Below are 20,650 nucleotides of genomic sequence, written 5' to 3' on the forward strand. Positions count from 1 at the left end.
TGTAGCGAACTTTCCCATTGAAAGTAATGGAAAGTGGATTAATCTGTTCCAGACGGGTCCGCGGAGTACTTAAACTGAAAGTACTCAAACCGAAGCGTACTTAAACCGAGGTATAACTGTAGTTGGTTCAGTTCCAATGCCGCTCACATCTATAACCAACAAGGTTGTGGCCTTAATTATCCAATTAACCCAAAATCTTTGTGTGTTTTGTATTTTTGTAAAATCTTTAATAAATACATTTTTAAAAAATATTGGTGTCTGTGTGTTTTATTATCCAAGAAATGGGGGAGGGCTCGGGGCCTTACCATGCAAAACCAAGCGCTGTGTAGGACATGCTCTCTTTTTCACAGACTTTAAGACAAAGATGATTGTTATGGGTGGTATCCAACTAACACATTCCATGTCAGGGACTGGCCAGATGAGGAAGAGTGGTGGAAACCAGCTGCCCAAGAGGCTCACCCCCAGGAGAAGGGTACAGAAGATGACAACTTAGATCCCGGGTCCTGGTGGTGGGACACCAAAGTGCAGTCTGCAGAAGGGATGATCTGGGAGGTGCTAGAAGCAGGGGGTGTTGAGCAATCAAGAGGGGACTGAAGGAGGAGAGCCTTCCAAGACTGAGATAGAGGCTGAGAGTCACGGTGTGACTCAGATATTCAAAGGTTGGCTCTGCTACACAGCAGCAGGACAGCCCCAGTTTTGCTGGCTCGCCTTCCCCTCTGACACCCTGATTGAGGAGAGTCCCTGCACGTTGCTGAGCAATGAGCCAGACAGGCCCAGAGGAGCCCACCCCCCTCAATGCAGCCTTCATCTGCTTGGGAGGGATCCAGAGTGAGTGGTTAGAGGGGGCACGGTGGAGCTAGTGGTCAGTTTCAGCAACGTCTTAGCTGGATTAAGGTGAACCAGAGGACTCTGCTGTGGTGTTGTTTTCTGTGAATAAAGAGCTGGTTGCATTTTGTGCCTGCCATGTGTGTGTGTGCCCAGTGGGTGACCTGACTTGTTGGACAGCTCCTTTACATTCCATCAGCACAAGGATTTAAGTTTGTGCAATGGAGCTTTTTCCCCTTCCCTGTGCACACGCACCCCAACACACCACACCCTCGCAAAATCTGCTGCAGAGGCTCAGGAGAAAGCACAGATTTAGGGGGTGCACAGGAGGAGAAAAAGGGGGGCAATTCTATTGTACAATCTTAAATCCTCGCAAGCTTCAGTCTTTGTGCTAATTGCCCCATGAGCTGAATTGATCTCTGTGCAAAAGAGTTGCTGAATTTGACTATGAATGTATCATTTCATCATTGTTTTGTGTTGTAAGATGCCTCGAGCTTCTCTGAAAATTAGGGTGTGTGTGTTTTAAGAAATAAAGAAGCATAGTGTTGCATTCATTCTGATTTCCGAGCAGCAAGAGAATCCAGGGACTCTAACATTTGCCCAGAGTTTGGTTTCCTTGGAATGAAACTGTGGTGTCTGTAGGATATATGGTTTTATTAACACATATATACAACTTGAGCACAGAATGGAAGGGCTCATGCTATTACCATTCCAATAGATCTTGTTTCACCATTAGGTTTTGTTTGTTGGAGGCAGAGAACTCAAAGCCATCGTTTTGGATTCAGAACACAGAGCAATTCAGGCCTCTGTGTCTTCCAGCTTCCAGCTGCAGCTCAGACTCAAAACAAAAACTAGCTCTTGCTATTGTTCTCCTACCTGCAGATTGACATGGCCTCTAGCCAGGAAAGGGAATGGGGAAGGCCTACCCCTCCGGAAAGCGCATCACCAGTCAGTTGTCTCTATGGTAACACATCTGTTCTCCATCACCTTCTTCTGAAATATAAATGAAGGGTGCATAACTAAATAAAGAAACTGGTTTGACCAGTTCATGAGACACTGTCTACCACAGACTACAATCTTGCAGATGTGAAATCATAGGCTATGGGCATCATCCAGGCCAACCCCCTATCCTTTCACGAAATTATTGCTATTTATGTGTAGCACGATTTGACCAAGCTGCTATAAAAAGGTAGAATGGCATTTGTGTAATATAAAATCCTGCCTGGAAACAGCATACTCCCTAAGTTTCAACTAAAGAGGAGGCAACCAACAGAAAATAGAAAAGGTGAGGCATTGCTTTTGTTTTGTTTGTTTGTTTTTGTAGGAAAATGAGTTTATTAGGGAAACGTTTGCCTAACAATGCAAATATTCATGAAAGTAACATACAGGCATGCATGCCTAAAACTTTGAATCTGGGGGGAAACTGCAAACAAAAATCTATTTATTAGTAGAACTGTGCGCTGAAACACTGGTGAATTTTCATGAGCACGTTATTTTAAAAAATGGAAATCTGCAAATGTTCCTAATTAACTTTAAGATTTGAAAACTGAGAGAAATGATAATTGTTTCATCATTATCGCTAGTCTTTACAAGAAAGCATCACAAATAAAAGTAAAAGGCAGGAAGTTTTAAAATAATACAAAATACATAAAATGCTCATGCAGTAACATTTAAATAAGGACAGATCCGACACATGCTACTAAAAGATGAGCACCATTGTAGGAGGCAACCTAAACATGCACAAATATGCCCAAATGTTTGATTTTAGTTCAGGGCAAAGACTCAGGAGTTGTGTGAAAGGAGTCGTGGCCTTGTGAAGGGATGTGACAAGAAATTTGGGTTGACATCATGTATGTGTTGTGGGAACATGTCCGAGGCATAAGTGACAGCAAGAGCAAAAGGATGGAGCCCATTAAAGGAACGGGTGGCCTATTCAGGTCTTACTGGGGCGTGGCAAAGTCTGACATGAGGAAGCCTCCTGAATGTGCATAGGCAGCTCCCATGAGCTCCCACCTTGTACAAGCAAGATATCAGCTTAGGGGTGCACCTTGTACAAGCAAGGTATCAGCTCAAGGGGACACCAGTATGGCACCTGTCAGGGGTTGTTGCGACTACTCAAGAGTAACGACCCTCCACATGCTTGTCTTTTTATAGTCTTCATTGGTGCACTCTATTTACAGTGTAGCGAGGTGTTGGAAACATGTCTGCTCATTCCGATCCAGAATCCAGCACTGCCCCTTTGCGCGATTTCGCCCAACATAATAGCCTCGGGACAGTGAATCTCCTCCCCTTTTTCCTCCTCCGTAATTCCGGAACCAGGGGAAAAGGTATACACTCCGTGCTTTCCCTTTCCCCCCCTTTCCGCCTCTCTCTCTTCCCGCCTGTGGAGCAGGGGCTCTCCCATGCTGCCAGAGACCTGGCACTCTCTCTCCGCTTCCTGGCTAGCCTCTTCAGAGCCCGCGCTTCCATCGCTGCTTGGGGAGGAACTACTCCTGATGAGAGAGGGAGGTTCTCTATACTCTCTCCCCCTTACAGCACCCATGTACCAGAGCTGCCTATGGTACCGTATCAACAGATATCCATTTTGTGTTTTGTCAAGTGCCCATAGCATCCATTTTGTGACTGGTGCCCATGGCACTTCCTCAAAATTCTAAATGTGCCCCCCTGGACCAAGGAACATGGGCAACCCCTGGCCTACACGCATTCAGCAGGCTTCTCCTCTTCACACCTTCTCCCAACAAGTGGACAATATGGAGGCAGAGTTGGCAGGGGGTGTCTTAGCAAAGGGGAACTAGCACCTTTCCAAGGCAACGTTGCTCATAAGGAAAGGAAAAATGCCTGAATAGAAAGATCACGGGCATAAATAACATGTTGATGATTAAACACTGCCAAATCTTTATTCTTTCTTTGTTTTCGATGAGTTTGTTTCTTGAGATTTCCTTTTGAGTCTCTCAGTCAGCCTTTTGGGCAACAGCGAAAAGAGCAGCCAGGGCAAAAGCGGAGGAGAAACGAGTAAACAAAATGAGCAATAATAACAAAAACGTAACTTTCAAGGACAAAGGGCTACAGATATAGCTTTGTTCAGCCATTATCAACACCTCACGCACTATTATGCATGGGCAACATCTGTCATGCCTTTGGCTTGTTGTTTCATTTAATTTTTATGATAAAAATTACACTTGATGTCTAGTTTGAGCTGTCCTAGTAATTCAAGCTTTAAATGAAGTTTGCCGGAGGGTCTACCAAATAGCAGCTAATGACAGCTTAATTAAAGCTGTAATTAGACATCCGTATTCCTATCACATACAGTGAAGCCCATCTAAAGATTCTCTGCTCAACTGGTGCAAGACACAGAGGTTCTAACAGAAATCCAACCTTTGGGCTGTTCCCTAGCTGCCCCACTCTTCTCGAATGACATTCTACAGGAATTGGACACAAAGACTGAAGAATAAGGGTTGGGGGATTTGTGGCCTTCCAGGTGTTGTTGAACTACAATTCCCATTGTCCCTGATTGGTTGGGGCATATGGGAGTTGGAGTCAAGGAACATCTAGAGGGACGAATGGCTCCCACCTGTGGCTTTGATAGCCTAACTCACCACAGTGAAGGGAGGCCCAAAGAGTAGGGGGGACACATTGCCACACATCTTGCACTTGCCTAACAACCTTCCTTTAATCTTGCCTAACAGTCTTCCTTTATACTCAATAGGAGTATAGCATCTAGATCAAGGGAAGTAATAGTATGAGGAACGGCTTAGGGAGCTGGGTATGTTTAGCCTGAAGAAGAGAAGGTTAAGGGGTGATATGATAGCCATGTTCAAATATATAAAAGGATGTCATATAGAGGAGGGAGAAAGGTTGTTTTCTGCTGCTCCAGAGAAGCGGACACAGAGCAATGGATTCAAGCTACAAGAAAGAAGATTCCACCTAAACATTAGGAAGAACTTCCTGACAGTAAGAGCTGTTCAGCAGTGGAATTTGCTACCAAGGAGTGTGATGGAGTCTCCTTTTTTGGAGGTCTTTAAGCAGAGGCTTGACAGGCATATGTCAAGAATGCTTTGATGCAGGGCAGTCTTGAGCAGGTCGGCTGCCCTGGCGCTGAGGGGCGGAGATCGCTCCGGCGCCCCTGCCCTCGCAGGGTGCAGCATGGTTTCCGCTCGGCTTTGCCTACCGACCCGGCGCCCTGGCTCACCGTGCCACCGGGGGTCTACCTAGAGACGGCCCTGCTTTGATGGTGTTTCCTGTTTGGCAGGGGGTTGGACTGGATGGCCCTTGTGGTCTCTTCCAACTCTATGATTCTATGATTCTAAGTGCATGCTTCCACATCAATGAATGAATGAACTGATTTATTACGGTCATAGGCCTCCTGAAGTATGGCGATCTGCTTGGGAGGGACTTCAAGCCCATGGCAAAGAGGAGATTAAAAAAATAAAAACCCTAGAACATTACATGTGTTCTAGGTTCTTCATAGAGTTGGAGACATACCTCCTTGAACCACTTTGCTGAAGAGGACAGAAGCAAATACAACTACCTAAGGATGTTGCATGAAGTAGTGAAGGAGAGCACTTTGCGCCTCATGGGACATGAGCAAAGGCAGATACGGTACCTCATCTCCCTTCTGGCACTCAGAATGCTGGTAGATCAAAACCTCATCCTAAATGCCACCACCGTCACTTGCTATTACCAACCAGCTCCATATGCCAAATCAGTATCTCTTGGGAAACTTTAAGCAGTAGGGTTGCCAGACTCAATAGAGGACAGGACTTCTGTGCCTTTAATTGCCCTGCTCTCTTTTGAGTCTGGAAACCTTAAAGAGAAACCAGCAGACCCTTTGCTTGACTCCTGTGGAGGGAAGGAAGGAAGAAAAGGAAACCAAGGGTGGATCTACACACAGGAAAACCCCGCTATAAATAAATCAGAAATTAAATCATTATAACACAAGAAAAGAAACACTATAGAAAATCACAAGGAATTTTTTCCGGCTCTCCAGCGTCATCTGGTGTTGCAGGTGTGTGTGTGTGACATCACACGTCCACGTTGTGGTGGCGGGCACCCACAATCCTGAGGGTGAGATGGCATCCCTGACTCAGGATATGAGGGGCCAAGAGGAGCTGCATTGATGTATCTCTGTTGTTGTTGTTTAGTCGTTTAGTCGTGTCCGACTCTTCGTGACCCCATGGACCAGAGCACGCCAGGCACTCCTGTCTTCCGCTGCCTCCCGCAGTTTGGTCAGACTCATGTTGGTAGCTTCGAGAACACTGTCCAACCATCTCGTCCTCTGTCGTCCCCTTCTCCTAGTGCCCTCAATCTTTCCCAACATCAGGGTCTTTTCCAGGGAGTCTTCTCTTCTCATGAGGTGGCCAAAGTATTGGAGCCTCAGCTTCACGATCTGTCTTTCCAGTGAGCACTCAGGGCTGATTTCCTTCAGAATGGATAGTTTGATCTTCTTGCAGTCCATGGGACTCTCAAGTCCCATTCATGGATCAATGCCCCTTCATGGATCAATGCCTTGTCGTGGCGAAGAGGCTTGAATAACTCAGAGAAGCTATGAGCTATGCCATGCAGGGCCACCCAAGATGGACAGGTCATAGTGGAGAGTTTTGACTAAACGTTATCCACCTGGAGAAGGAACTGGCAAGCCACTCCAGTATCCCTGCCAAGAAAACTCCATAGACAAAGCCAACAGGCAAGAATGTTACTTGCCCCAAAATGGTAAGAAGTATAAGTCCCAGCGAAAGAAGAATGGATAGAAAAACTTATGGAATATGCAGAAATGGCAAAACTTCTTGGAAAAATAATAAATCAAGATGACAAATGTTTTATAAAAGAATGGAAATGGTTTGTTGAATAAACAGGTAAGAACATTGGCAGGATTTTTGAAACAACGTGCAGTTTCATAAGAGTATATCTTTAAAGTAGATGAATAAATGAACAAATTATGTTAATTTGGATATGCAGGAAATATTAAAAATAAATTTAAGGAACCGCAGAAAGAGGGGGGAGGAAGTCAAGATTTGAAATGTTACAATGACTGTAAAACTATTGAAATGTATAAACCTGAAAACCATATATAGATATAGATATAGGTTTATACTATATATATAGAGAGAGAGAGAGAGAGAGGTTTATACTATATATATATATATATATATATATATATATATATATATGGAATCATTTCTAGATTTGTGTATATGAAAACAAATTAGCATGTATGCACATTTTATGCAAATCTCTTTCCTCCCCTTTTTGAGGGTGACGTGTTTCTTCTTTTTGGTCATGCCACACTCAGCTTTATTAAAGGGCACTGTCCTGAGAGCTGTGGGTCCAGAAATACCCCACTGGTTCTGAAGGAGCTCTCTGAAAGGAGAAGTTTTTGCTTTTAACGAGAATGGAAAGGAGACTTTCCTAACCATATATGGTTTCCTTACCTGTTTCTATGACAACTGATCCACCACAGAGCCAAGCTGCCTTTCAACGTGATTGACTGCAGCGTGGCAATTTTAAAACCTTGTGAAGTAGACAGAAGGACAGTTTTAAAGTGTGGGTTTCCCCCCCCCAATAATATTTTTTTAAAAAAATGCACGGAATTTCTAGCATCCCCTTCTGTGAGCTACAAAGGGGCTACGGAAAATGAGAATGTTCCTTGCAGTAATAAATCTAAAACAGATGATGCTGAAAAGGGTGAACCAGCCCCGCATGCTATTTTAGAACAAGCTGAATGAGACAGAAAACTCCCTTTGGTAACCGAAGATAACTAGTGGCAGCTCATAACATTGTTACCTATATAGTGCCATTGTCAGACGCCATAGCTGTTGACAAACGACCGAAAGTGACAGGCTCTTTATGAAAGCAAAGAGTAAATGGGGACAAGAGAAGGAGGAATTGGGGGGGGGGAATACTGTAAGTGATGCCTGCTTCAGAGCTGTTACAGCTTCTCACATCACAGTGCAGAGTGTTGGTGAATGGGACTTTGTTTGGCGATACCCCGAGTCCTCCCCGAGAGAAATAAAGACACAAGACACATTGCATAAGGTTAATGGGCATAAAAGGCCACGATCTTTACTGATTACGGATGTAGAGAGGTATTGGCCTAGGCATTGGATCTAACCGACTATATCCGACTCCAGTACGCTCTGCTGGCAGTCTGTGAAGGGTTAACCACCATTGGATGAGTCCTGTGATGCACATCAACTAGGGTCGTTCCTTTTTGGAAGAACTATTTTCTCTAGATTAGGGATGGCCTACTAGATGAGAATGAGCTCCCTCTCTTACATACACACAAATTCATATTACTTCTCTTGGTCCGCCAAGCGTGATTTCACATCATAAAGAACAGAATTTCCACACTTGCTTCTGGTTTTTGTTTGCAGGATCCATGCTACGGTATAGTCAAAATTTAAGGTATACTGGTGGACAAACAAACAAAAAGATTCATTTTCAACTTCGTGGCGAATATATATATATATATATATATATATATATATATATATATATATATATATACCCAAGATAATAGTGTTCCAATGCCTCCTATGAAATATGCTACCAAGTGGAATTCTTAGTAACTTTTCAGCTTTAAGTGAGAATATAATAAGACCTTGAGGCCAATAGACTTTCTCAAGGCAAATCTAAAAAAAAATGTAGTATAAACAACGAAAACTAGGAAATACTGGCCTGTGAGCGCTCCAGTTGGAGAACAGCCTTTACCAAAGGTGTTGTGGGCTTTGAAGGTGCTTGAACTCAGGACAAAAGGGAGAAATGCACTCAGAGGAAGGCATGTTTGGCAAACCCTAACCATGATCAACTCCAGCCAGGAAAGCCTATGCCCCCACTGTGGAAGGACGTGTGGATCCAGAATTGGCCTCCACAGTCATTTAGAGAGGCTTTTAATCTTTAATGGATTATTTTATTCTTCTGTTGGAAGCCGCCCAGAGTGGCTGGGGAAACCCAGCCAGATGGGCGGGGTATAAATTATTATTATTATTATTATTATTATTATTATTATTATTATTATTGACTCGTTTTTAAAAAGGTGTTTATGAAAGGCAATCTTACTTGGCTATGAGTGATCATCAAAAAAGAAGGAAGACATATAAGTAAAATAAATATTTTTAAAAAATATTACTACCCCAAAATGCCAATTCTTACTTTTCCCGGGAAAAGTGAATGAAGTGGCCTAAATTTATACTTCAGGTGCATGTGTATCATTTTCATTTTTAATCCGTTGTATTGTTTTTCTTTTTTATTGTATGTTATTAAACTGTGTGTTCTTGCTTTCAAACATGGAAAGGTTTTATATATATATATATATATATAAAGGATTGTGTATGCAGGATTTGTGTGTGATGCAATACCTGAGCCTATGTGCTGCAAAGCTGTGAGCTTTTTACTGCTAAGTGATGTAATAAGAGTTCATTTTGGAGCTGGTATCTCCTGGTCCCCAAGACCCTGCCTGGGACTTGCAAAAAGTGGCCTTTATTCCCCTGCCTTAGAGTGTCCCATTTCTTTTCCTTTGAGTGGTCAGCTTTTAGAATTACTTCTCTTCGCTCCTGGCATGATTTTTGCATATTAATTTAATAGTGTCAATTGGGCAGACTGTCAGGCTGCGGAAGATTAAATGAAATCCTTTCCAAAAATGTTTTTGCAATACCTGTCACTTCTAAAAATTTACATCAGGCCGTCCACATTCTCTCCCCCCCTCCCTCCGCCCCCACTTCAAATATTGATTTATTTAGTCCAGCCTGGCTGTGACTTATTCCCACAGGTGTCCTTCAGTCATAAAACAGACTAACACTTCATCCACGCCTAACACGACTACTTCATAAAGTTTACCCTCCTGATTCGTTCTCAGCGAGAATGATTGAGCTCAGGTAGGCTTGCATGGGAAATGTCAGCCCCAATTCTTTATTTGTTCTAAAGAATGTTTTAATTAAACATTACAGTGTGGGAAATGTCGAAACTGCCTTTCAGAAAATCCCCTAAACCCAGTTGTGATTAAACTGACACTTACTTGTTTGTTTGTTTGCTTCATAGCTGCCAAGTTTTCCCTTTTCTCGCGAGGAAGCCTATTCAGCATAAGGGAAAATCCCTTAAAATAAGGGATAACTTGGCAGCTATGGTTTGCTTGCTTCTTTCTTTAGGACATGACTCATGGTAGTCAAGACAGGAAGCAGGGTGCAGGAGACATGGGAAAACTGGCTACCTTGATTTTGCATTTCTGATAGAGGACCATTTCCCCTCTGCCACATAAAAGGCAAGGAGGGAACCAAGTGGTTTGGAGACTGACTCCACCAACCCAGGCTGTCTACTGGTTCCTCCTGGGCAGGAAGGCATATAAGAGGACTTCCTGTTCCATTTGCGACTCTTTTGACTCCAGATGGCTATTTGATTTTCCTGGACAGGAAACAAATAAGAGGACTTCCTGTTCTAGTTCAAGGCTTTCCTGCATTCTGGCATGTTCCTGAATCATTGGCTAGTCTTTGGTCCTCACATATTTGCCTCCTGGTTTAGCCTTCAGTCCCGACTGCTGCCTTGCTTCTGGGATGTCTTTGGTTGTGATTTGCATTCTGGTCCTGACCTTACCTTCCAAGTCCCGGACTGCAGAATCCGGGACCGGCAGCCGTGTGGCACCGGAAGTTGCGTCGACGTAACTTCCGGTGTCGCTTTGCCCTTCTATGGGCACCAAAAATGGCCGCCGCCGGCTTCGAAAGTCGCTTGTATGCATGTCAGGAAGTGCGTCGACGCAACTTCTGGTGTCGCTCCGCCCATCTATGGGCACCAAAAATGGCCGCCGACACTGGAAGTCGTGTCTATGCACTTCCGGGCATGCGTAGATGCAACTTTTGAAGCCAGCGGCGGCCATTTTTGGTGCCCATAGAAGGGCAAATCGGAAAGAAAAAAAATGGCCACTGGCAGGAGAAAATAACGGAGAAAAACGGGAGACGAAGTGATATGGGGGACTACCGGGAAAAGTTAAGTAAAAACGGGGGTTTCCCGGGGAAAACGGGGTACTTGGCAGCTATGGTCCTGACAACTGTTCCCCAGCTCCTGGCTCTCCCCACAGCCTGACATTCCCTACCAAAGCCTTGCCATACCCATCCAATATAAACGGTGAGTCTTATGGGATAGAACTTTACAATCAGCACAGACACTGATATCTCTATGGTGAGTTTCCTACTCACCATTCAAATCATTCAGGACCATGCACTGTGTGACTTAGAATCACTGCATCACAAGTTCTCCTTCTCTGCCAATGACTTGCATGGATGCAAATCACAGGTGGGTAAAGTCAGAACACTGCCGATTTCTACACAGTGCCTGTGAAACTGGTGGTGCGGCACTACCGAGAATAGTAAAAGAGTCTGAAACGGCAAACCGAGCTGTTTACTCTGGTTTTTCTCTTTAAAGGACTAGCTTTATATAAGCTTTATGCATGAAATGCTCCCCCCCCCCCATATCAAGCCCCAGATCATTTTTGTAGAAGGATTTCATTGACGACTTGCAAATTACTAGACAATTTTAGATCATATTAAGTGTATCCCAAATGAGCCTGTTCATGATTAATACTGTACCATGAATGCCAGAGGCATTAATAGTGATTAGCGGGAGATTGTTTTGCTATCATCTACGTTTTGTTAACAGGCAAAAACAACTCATTTTAATAAAATCACGCATCGGTTTCAGACTCCGGCATCAGTCTATTAGTCAACACATCGTATTGCCATGTGATCAGAGCCCGTAAATAGCAGTGTGACACATTCATTCCAGCTAACAGGACATAATTATATCACAGTCACACCATCATTTATTCATTTTTTTAAAAAAATGACAACTAGGAGCACTACAATAACCCTAAATTTAGTCTTAATTGGAATATTGGGTGATAAATGTGAAACTAACCAAGCATTATATTGTTTTTGTTGATCCATATGCTCTTCTAAATTACAGTCCTAAAAATATAGGGCCTACTTAAGGTTTGAGGAGGCTCGTGGCATGATAGTTCAGCCCTTCTCCTTCTGCTGCTATTATTTCCTCCATGCATGTGGGGAGGAGGACAGGCTTAGCAGAGGAGGAGGAGAGAGCAGTAGAGGCAGTCGTGCTTCAATGCATGCCCAGAAGCTGTCATTAAAACTTATCACTCATCCCTAAAGTGATCTAGGACCTTGTGGGCAATTACACTGGTAGCTGCCTGACGTTCTTCAGGGGAACACCAGAAAATAGGACCCCAGCCAGCAGCAGTGGGTCCTCATGCCTCAGGATGTGGCTTGCCTGTGCCAGGTCTGTAGAGCAATGTTCTGTCAACCTTGGCTCCCCAAATGTTGTTGGGCTGCAATTGACATCCTCCCCGGCCAGCTTAGCCAATGGTCAAGGTGTTGTAGTCCAACATCTGGAGACCCAAAGTTAAGGAGCACTTCTCTAGAGTCAGTTCTGTTGAACATAGAGTGACTTGCTTGGCCAATGACTTGGATTGTTCCTATTGCAGATATTAATATTGTGCGGCTTCAGGCAGCTGGATGCATAAAAATTGACTCCTTCTGGAATAAAACATTGTCCAGACCCATAATTGAGATTCAAAACTTTATTTGCGGAACTTTCTTCAAAACAGAACGAAAACGATCAAAGATACATCCAAATAATTCCATACAATATACAGGTATTGTGCCAGTCCAGCAGGGGCTCAACTTCTTGGAAATAACTTGAAACAGGATTGAAGTAAAATCTCTGTCTCTCCCCCATTCCATTCTCCATTCCAGCCTGAAGCTGTGTTCTCCTAGAGAGCTTCATTATCACATCTTGCTTGTGAGGAAAGACGCTTATGGTTTTTTGCTTAGGGTTGCTCTGTTATTCTCCCACTAGGAGTAATCCACAATACACAAACGTCTTGGGGGCTGCTTATATGAATTCTCTCTGAAAGGCTTTGTGCCTCCCCATCCAGCCCCCCACCACCACCATCACTTTTTGCCTAATTTACAGACTTAACATGCCCCCATCCAAAAAACAACAACACATTCACGAGGAAAACTAGATGGGGGGAGGATCTAGCTTAGTTTTTTCTGACGTGCTCTCTCTCCATGTGTGTGCATCCCCCCCCCAAATTTGGAAACATTTAATCAGGTCATACACACAGACAGCCATCTGCAGCGAAGTGGTACAACCTAGGCAGAGGTTTACCATTTCAGTGAGAATTAGTCCTAAGAGTGGTGGGAGAGAGAATGAAAGGGAGAGGGAGAAATCCTGAGGACCAAAATGGTTACCATCCTGGCTTGATATCTCTGCTACCATGGTCAGCAGCTATAGCTGTCAGGCAGCCACTTTCAGAAGGTGTTGGGGGTCTGAGATAAAAAAAAAAACACCTCTTCCCCAAATGCCCAGAATTATTGCCGCCAACGCTACTCCTCTGCCCAACTCTCACCACCACCAAATGGGCAAGTGGAGAGTGCAAAAAGCTTCCCATAGTAGGGTCAAATTTGGCCCTGGCCCATAGCAGTTCCCGGCAGCATCTTGTCTCTCTTTCTGTCCACTATTTGGAGTCTGATACCACTGCTTAGAAATCCTTGCCACCAAGAGAACATAAACTTTACCGCTGTCTGCTCAGCTGAAACACAGGAGAAAGGAGATAAAATGAAACGCGGAAATGGCCATCCTCTATCTTCAATGCAGTAATACAATCTAATTAAATAAAAGAATAGCACCAGAAGGAAGAAATTTCTCAATGGACAATCCGGCAGCCAGATAGCTGGGGTCATTAACACAGAAGCCATAGACACTTCCCTGTCTGGCGAGAATAAATGAATGACGGAGCTTCTAACAAGAACATAGGGATAGGGTTGCCAAGCCCACAGGGCTGACCAGAAGTTCTTTTATAACTAGGAAACATTTTAAATTGCCTTTGCATTTTTCTGACTTCTGTATGGAAAACCACATGAATCTGACCTTTGGAAAACGTTGTAAGTAAACCAATTTATGACTTATGTCTCTGTGCTAGGGAAGAGGGATAGCTTAGAAAGAGCTTTTAAAGGGGGGCATTTGGGATACTCACTGGAAGGGCACGTTTTAAAGACTTTTGCAAGCTCAGTCTCTGCCTCCACCTGCCCCACACAGGATGGGAAGAAGAAGAAGAAGAAGAAGAAGAAGAAGAAGAAGAAGAAGAAGAAGAAGAAGAAGAAGAAGAAGAAGAAGAAGAAGAAGAAGAAGAAGCCTATCCTACAGGGTTGTGCAGGGACTTCCCCTGCTCCTGGAGGGGAGGGGGAGAACAGGCCCCTGTTTGTTTCTTTTTAAGAAGCATGTGGGGGAAATGACTAGTTCAAATATCTCACATCAGATGCAGCATTTATAATTTATAAAAGGCCCAGTTCAAACAATCTGTCAAAACATAAGAGAGAATAATTATAAGCTTCTCTATTAGTGGACTTTTTACTCCAGATAGTCTGATTATAATATGTAAAAAAGAAAGAAAGAAAAGAACAGGTCAGTGTTGGAGTCACACTCTAAATATGGCTAATCAAAGGGGAAACCCAAAATGAATATATTTTGGGAAAGAATCTACCAAACATTTTATCTCATATTAAGTTATACATATAAAGCCCCCCTTGCTCACAACATTACTGGGTTATTTGAAAGACTCAATAGAGCAAGAACATTATAAGCAAGCATGGAACCTATTGTGAGCTGGAAAACAAGCGATTGTCACAAAATGGAGGGTCAGTCCATTGACAATGTGGCTTGTTAAATTCTGCAAAACCAGGAAAATGTCAAAGGTTACACTGTACATTCACCTATGGTATAATGAAAGGAAAGAAAGGTTTTTATAATAACCAGGGGTTATATTTATAAACTTTATGAGAAATCAATATGAGTTAGACATTAACGGCTCTAAGTCATTCAAACCAATTTAAAAAAACATACTTGAATGATTTTTTATTATGGTTAATTGCTTGTATTTTATAATCTTATAGGGTGTTGCACTTTATTATACTGCCATTTTTTACTGTAATCCTAACCCTACTTACATGGGAGAATTCAAACTTTACCTACTTCTGAGTAGACACAATTAGGCTTGTTCTGCAAATGTACTTGAGTGTGTTTGATGCTATCGTCCTCCCATCAGATTTCAAAGAAATAAACAACTACCGTGGTACTTCAGGTTACAAATTCCGCTAACCCAGAAGTACTGTAACCCAGAAGTACTGTTGCGAACTTTGCCCCAGGATGAGAACAGAAATTGCACATTGGTGGCGCAGCAGCAGTAGGAGGCCCCATTAGTGAAAACGTACCTCAGGTTAAGAATGGTTTCGTGTTAAGAACGGACATCTGGAACAAATTAAGTTCGTAACCTGAGGTACCACTGTATTTGACATTTAGAAGATTTCTGAAGGCAGCCCTGTTTAGGGAAGTTTTTAATGACGGATGTTTTAATGTATTTTATATCTTTTGTTGGAAGCTGCCCAGAGTGGCTGGGGAAACCCAGCCAGATGGGCGGGTTAGAAATAATAAATTATTATTATTATTATTATTATTATTATTATTATTATTATTATTGGTATTATTTACTAATTTAGGATTAATCTAAGGAACTATGAAGAAGGAATGGTAACTTATAGGCATGCCAAGTTTTTTGAACACTGAGTTGAATTGATTATATAATTCATTCTCCTATGATAAATACTGCATGGATTAATTGAACTACTGTTCTCCTTGATTGCATATATAGATGAAATGTAAACACAATTACCTTTCTAAAAAGCAAAATCTACTACTGCTTGTGCCATAGACTGTTGCTATATTCGGATGGGATTTTATCGCATACTGGCAAATTCAGGTTGCGCAATTGCTGTTGATGGGAAGACTTGTCCAGGATTTAACTGGCAAAAATAGCATCCAGGGGGAATTTATAGGTTGATTGTCTAAAAGGCTGAACAACTTTGAGTTTCATTTCCTGAAACCCTATCAACATCATTTGACCTCTCCGCAAATAAATCAGAATGAACGCTCATTGAATGGCCAGCATTGTTTAACCTCCCTGCAAATGGAACAGCTTGAATACAGTGGTGCCTCGCAGGACAAATTTAATTCGTTCCGTGAGTCAATTCGTTTTGCGAAAAATTTATCTTGGGAATCACAGTTTCCCATAGGAATGCATTGAAATTTCTTTTTTTTCCCCATAGGAACGCATTCATTAAATTTCAATGCATTCCTATGGGAAACCGCGATTCGCAAGACGAATTTTCTGCAAAACGAATTTGTCTTGCGAGTCACCATCAGATCACAAGACGCAAAAAAATTCGTCTTGCAGGGCATTCGTCTTGCGCGGTACCACTGTACTGCATAAAGAAGTCATCTGGAAGCAACATAAGTCAATAACAAAACTACCACTGATGTGAAGTGGTTTCTGGAGTGGTTTAGTTGCACCACATACTACCACACCTCTCTCAGAATTGTATGCAAGGTTTCCTTCCCGATCCTTCCATTCCACCGGGAGAAAGTTTGACAAAGAGCAAACCCTTGAATTTGTACTGTCTTGCCTTACAAGTCTCTCTTAGGAAAGTAGAATTTCCCTATAAAATCATTCTGCTTTGCAGAGTCAACCAGAAAGGAGTCCCATGGCACAATTACACTCTCAAATCCTTTCTAAGCAGCTAGGAGGGGGAATTGCATGATGAACAGCTGGATTATGGAAGGTACACGCCTAAGCTTTTTGTGTGTGTTTTCCCTCACTCATCTTCATATCCAAGGTTACCTTCCTCAAATGTAGAACTATACCGTGGGGCACAGGACTGAAACATGTTTTGAATTTAGATTCAAACTATGTCCCTCACATCTTGTAAGGCTTGTTTGTTTAGGTCTATCATTCTTAGCACTTTTGGTTTACCGGCAAAAATGCTGATGGCGCAATCCATAGAGACCAATGTATTGGGACAGAGCCACAGAGCAGCCTTGCAAACACCAGTGTATGGGTGGAGGAATCCGGTTTCATTTGCCTTTTAAGAGGAAACTACCTGTTTTGCATTCTCAAACCAGCATGCAAACCGAAACACAGCTCTTCTTTGAAGTCTGCCCTTTTTCTGAATTTTGCAATGCAGATCTCCAGCCAAACAAAGACATATATGTTAGTGGGAAGTGTAAATGAAAATGCACGTCTTAGTGGAAACAAGATACAAGAGCATGTTGCATTAGGGGAAATGGCTTTCCAAAAAAAAGAAGAAGAAGTGAATATTAGCCTAAACTGAATACAAAAATATGTTTATTTAGAGAAATTCACACTACGGTGCTGGTGAATTTTCATGAGGATTTTTTTTTTCTTAAGGGGAAAAAAGAGAGAGAAAATTGCTGGTAAAGTGGGGGGAACGTAAATTTAATATTAGGAAAATTAGAAACCAGAATTGAGAGATTCATCCATCCGTAAGACCAGCATAGCCGCAGCTTGCCTGAATGTTGTGGCAATGGGGCAGGGATGCAACAAGACTGGGGCTGTGCACCTCAGACTCCATCCCAGCACCATCCAGCAAAACCACAACAGGGCTGATGTTTCAAGGGTGGCTCTGCCTCACCATGCCATCACTGCTGGATTCAGTCTTGCCATCAGCAATTTGTGAACAAAGCCTATGAACTTAAATAGGATGTGGATATAAATGCATGCATGGATGCAAGATTGCAGGTTTTAAAGCCTATAAGTAATACAAGATCCTATATTTGAATGCAGAAAGTCATTCCATGCAAATAGAGCTAGGAAAGATCTTCGTCCAAATTCATGGAAAACAAGGTACTGCAGGGAGAAGGACCAGTGATCTGATTGGTTCCCAAGTTCCCATTTCCGAAAGCCTTTCAGGCTCCCCCTCCCCCCAAAAAACCACCATGTTTCTTGAAGAACTTGGTTTCTCATTTTTCCATTTGCCCCCAAAAACCACCATGTTTCTTGAAGAACTTGGTTTCTCATTTTTCCATTTACCACATTTCCGCATCATTCTGTGTGTTGTTTTAAAATAAAAAGGTCACAATTTTATTGTGCATTTCTTCCAATACATACATCTGCATAAAGTCGTCGTCCATCCGTCCGTCCCCCAATATGCACATTTATTTCAAACACTTCCCCGGAACAAAATGCACACTTAGTTGAAATTTTCACTAATATATACCTTTTGAGGGGCACTTTTTCTTCATATACACATTTTCCTACACATTTTGTAGCCATTTCTTTTGAGGTCTGCCATGCAGAATTTGGAGAACTGTGGATTTTGAAGGGCAGCAACATTTTGTTTCCAGAAGTGTGAATTAGGTAGGTTCACATCAAAATACAAAATGAATTGATCCTCCATCCCTAGTTCCTTGAATATGATCTGTTTGCCACCCGCATTATAGCATTAGGTCAGATAGAGAGCCAAATTCCTTTACTTACAAATGATTCATTTTCTTAGCATATAAACTAGACACATTGATTAATGTAACTATAACATTAATGGGACTTGGGTCATGAGAGCAAACAGGTTATTTCAGAAATGGACTTCTGATGTTTGTGTGAGAGAGTGGGGGAATTTCAAAAACACTATTTAATAGAATGGCCACTAAAGACTGAACGACCACAGAAATTACAAGACAACCTCGTTCGATGGGAGCATCAAGTTCAGCATCTTTCTCTACAGCATTCAGAAATGCCACCAGTAAATGGTTTCTAGCAAATATTTACCCAACTTAACTTCCTTACATCTCATACACCACCTAGTGGCCCTCTAAGGAGTTGCAACTATATTAAGAAAACAGAAGTTATGTCATGGATTTGAATTCACATGTTGCATTCAGATGTCATATTCCCCATTGGTTTAGAGGACGAGGGAATAAAAATTCCGTGGATTATAGTACTCGAGAGAACCAAGAACAAGCCATATGCTCAGTTTCACAGTTAGATGAGTTGGCTGTCACAGCAAACTGTGGTTTGACAAACCAGGAAGTCTCCTATGAAGACAAGACCACAAGGCAAGGAAGAAAGAAAAAAGAAGGGGAGCCGGCAGTTGCTCATTCCTGATCCCATAAACTATGATTTGGAGCATTAGAGAACTAGGGGTGTTGGTGAAATGGAGGGTTCATATTGTAGAGCATCTCGTCTGATCCGCAGCCACTGAACTAATTTGTGAATTGGAATGTGGTCCACACCTATGCCAAATTCTATTAGGTGTTCCCACAGTTGCCTTTTAAATTTTGTACCATAATTATTTCTCATGCTTTCTTTGGTTATTTCGTTCTTTCTTCAGCAATTTCTGTCAGCTTTGGGCCGCTGAAAACCACAGCTTTTGCCTACACAGGTTGAAATACTACAACAACAACAACAACAACAACAACAACAACAACAACAACAACAACAACAACAACATATCACCTTTCCTCTGTAGATCTCAGGGCAGATCACAACATAAAAATACAAGATAAAAACACAAAATACATAATAAAAAACAAGAACAAATGGGATTGGAAATCCCTCTGAGGCATGGTATATGATAATCACAGCAATGGCCACTCCCCTATTGCTTCATGGTGCTAAAAAAAAACTGTTTAAAAGAAATTAAAAGGCAGACCACCTTGTAAACTTGTTGTAAGGACCTTGATTTTTAAACAATGGATTTCATGCTGTCATTTGATTGCTATTTTAATATCTGTGAATGCTGTCCACAATCAGAATCTTTTCCCCCAAACATTTTTGCATGTGCCTTGGAAGATGGGAAGATGGGAAGAACAGGAAAAGTCCACCCTTTACTATCCTCTTCTAAGCACCAAGAGACTACAAACGATACTTAATGTGCATTAGGTTCAAGAAGACTGCCTGGCCCCTATCATAAGTTGGTCATATCCAACTGGGGCAAGTTAGAGTTTAACTGTAAAGCTATAAATCTACTGCTGCATTAGGACATTTACTGTTAAAAATAAAGATGGCTCGCTAGTCTGCTTTGTGATATGAGAGCGCTGGGATCCTTTAGCCGTAATAATTAACCACTCAGTATAAATCTTATTTCTTTGTCAGTTTGGTACATTTTTTAAGAAATCATTATCTCATAATGAAAAAGTTTCCACAGGTTTTTTTTTTTAAAAAAAAGCACATAAAATGTTAATTGAAAAGTTAGGAGTAAGTTCAGTATCCCTAAATGATGCTGCAATGAATGCTACTTTTTCTTTTAAAAATTATGGGAAGAAACAAATATAAGCTACATTTTCGCAGCCTCAGAACGAACATATAATAACATAAGACAGCTCTTAAGGCCATGGCAGCCTCAGTTGCAACAATTGTTTAGTTATTTAGTCATGCATGACCCCATGGACCAGAGCACGCCAGGCACTCCTGTCTTCCACTGCCTCCCGCAGTTTGGTCAGACTAGTGTTCGTAGCTTCAAGAACACTGTCCAACCATCTCATCCACTGTCGTCCCCTTCTCCTTGTGCCCTCCATCTTTCCCAACATCGGGGTCTTTTCCAGGGAGTCTTCTCTTCTCATGAGAAGCCCACACTTGGAAAGCCAGGTCATTGAACTTCTGAACTGGTGTCTAGTGATTGTTGTTGTTTAGTCGTTTAGTCGTGTCCGACTCTTCGTGACTCCATGGACCAGAGCACGCCAGGCACTCCTGTCTTCCACTGCCTCCCGCAGTTTGGTCAAACTCATGTTTGTAGCTTCGAGAACACTGTCCAACCATCTCATTCTCTGTCGTCCCCTTCTCCTTGTGCCCTCAATCTTTCCCAACATCAGGGTCTTTTCCAGGGTGTCTTCTCTTCTCATAAGGTGGCCAAAGTATTGGAGCCTCAGCTTCAGGATCTGTCCTTCCAGTGAGCACTCAGGGCTGATTTCCTTA

This window comes from Zootoca vivipara, chromosome 2 (genome assembly GCF_963506605.1).
Source record: "Zootoca vivipara chromosome 2, rZooViv1.1, whole genome shotgun sequence".
NCBI lineage: Eukaryota > Metazoa > Chordata > Lepidosauria > Squamata > Lacertidae > Zootoca > Zootoca vivipara.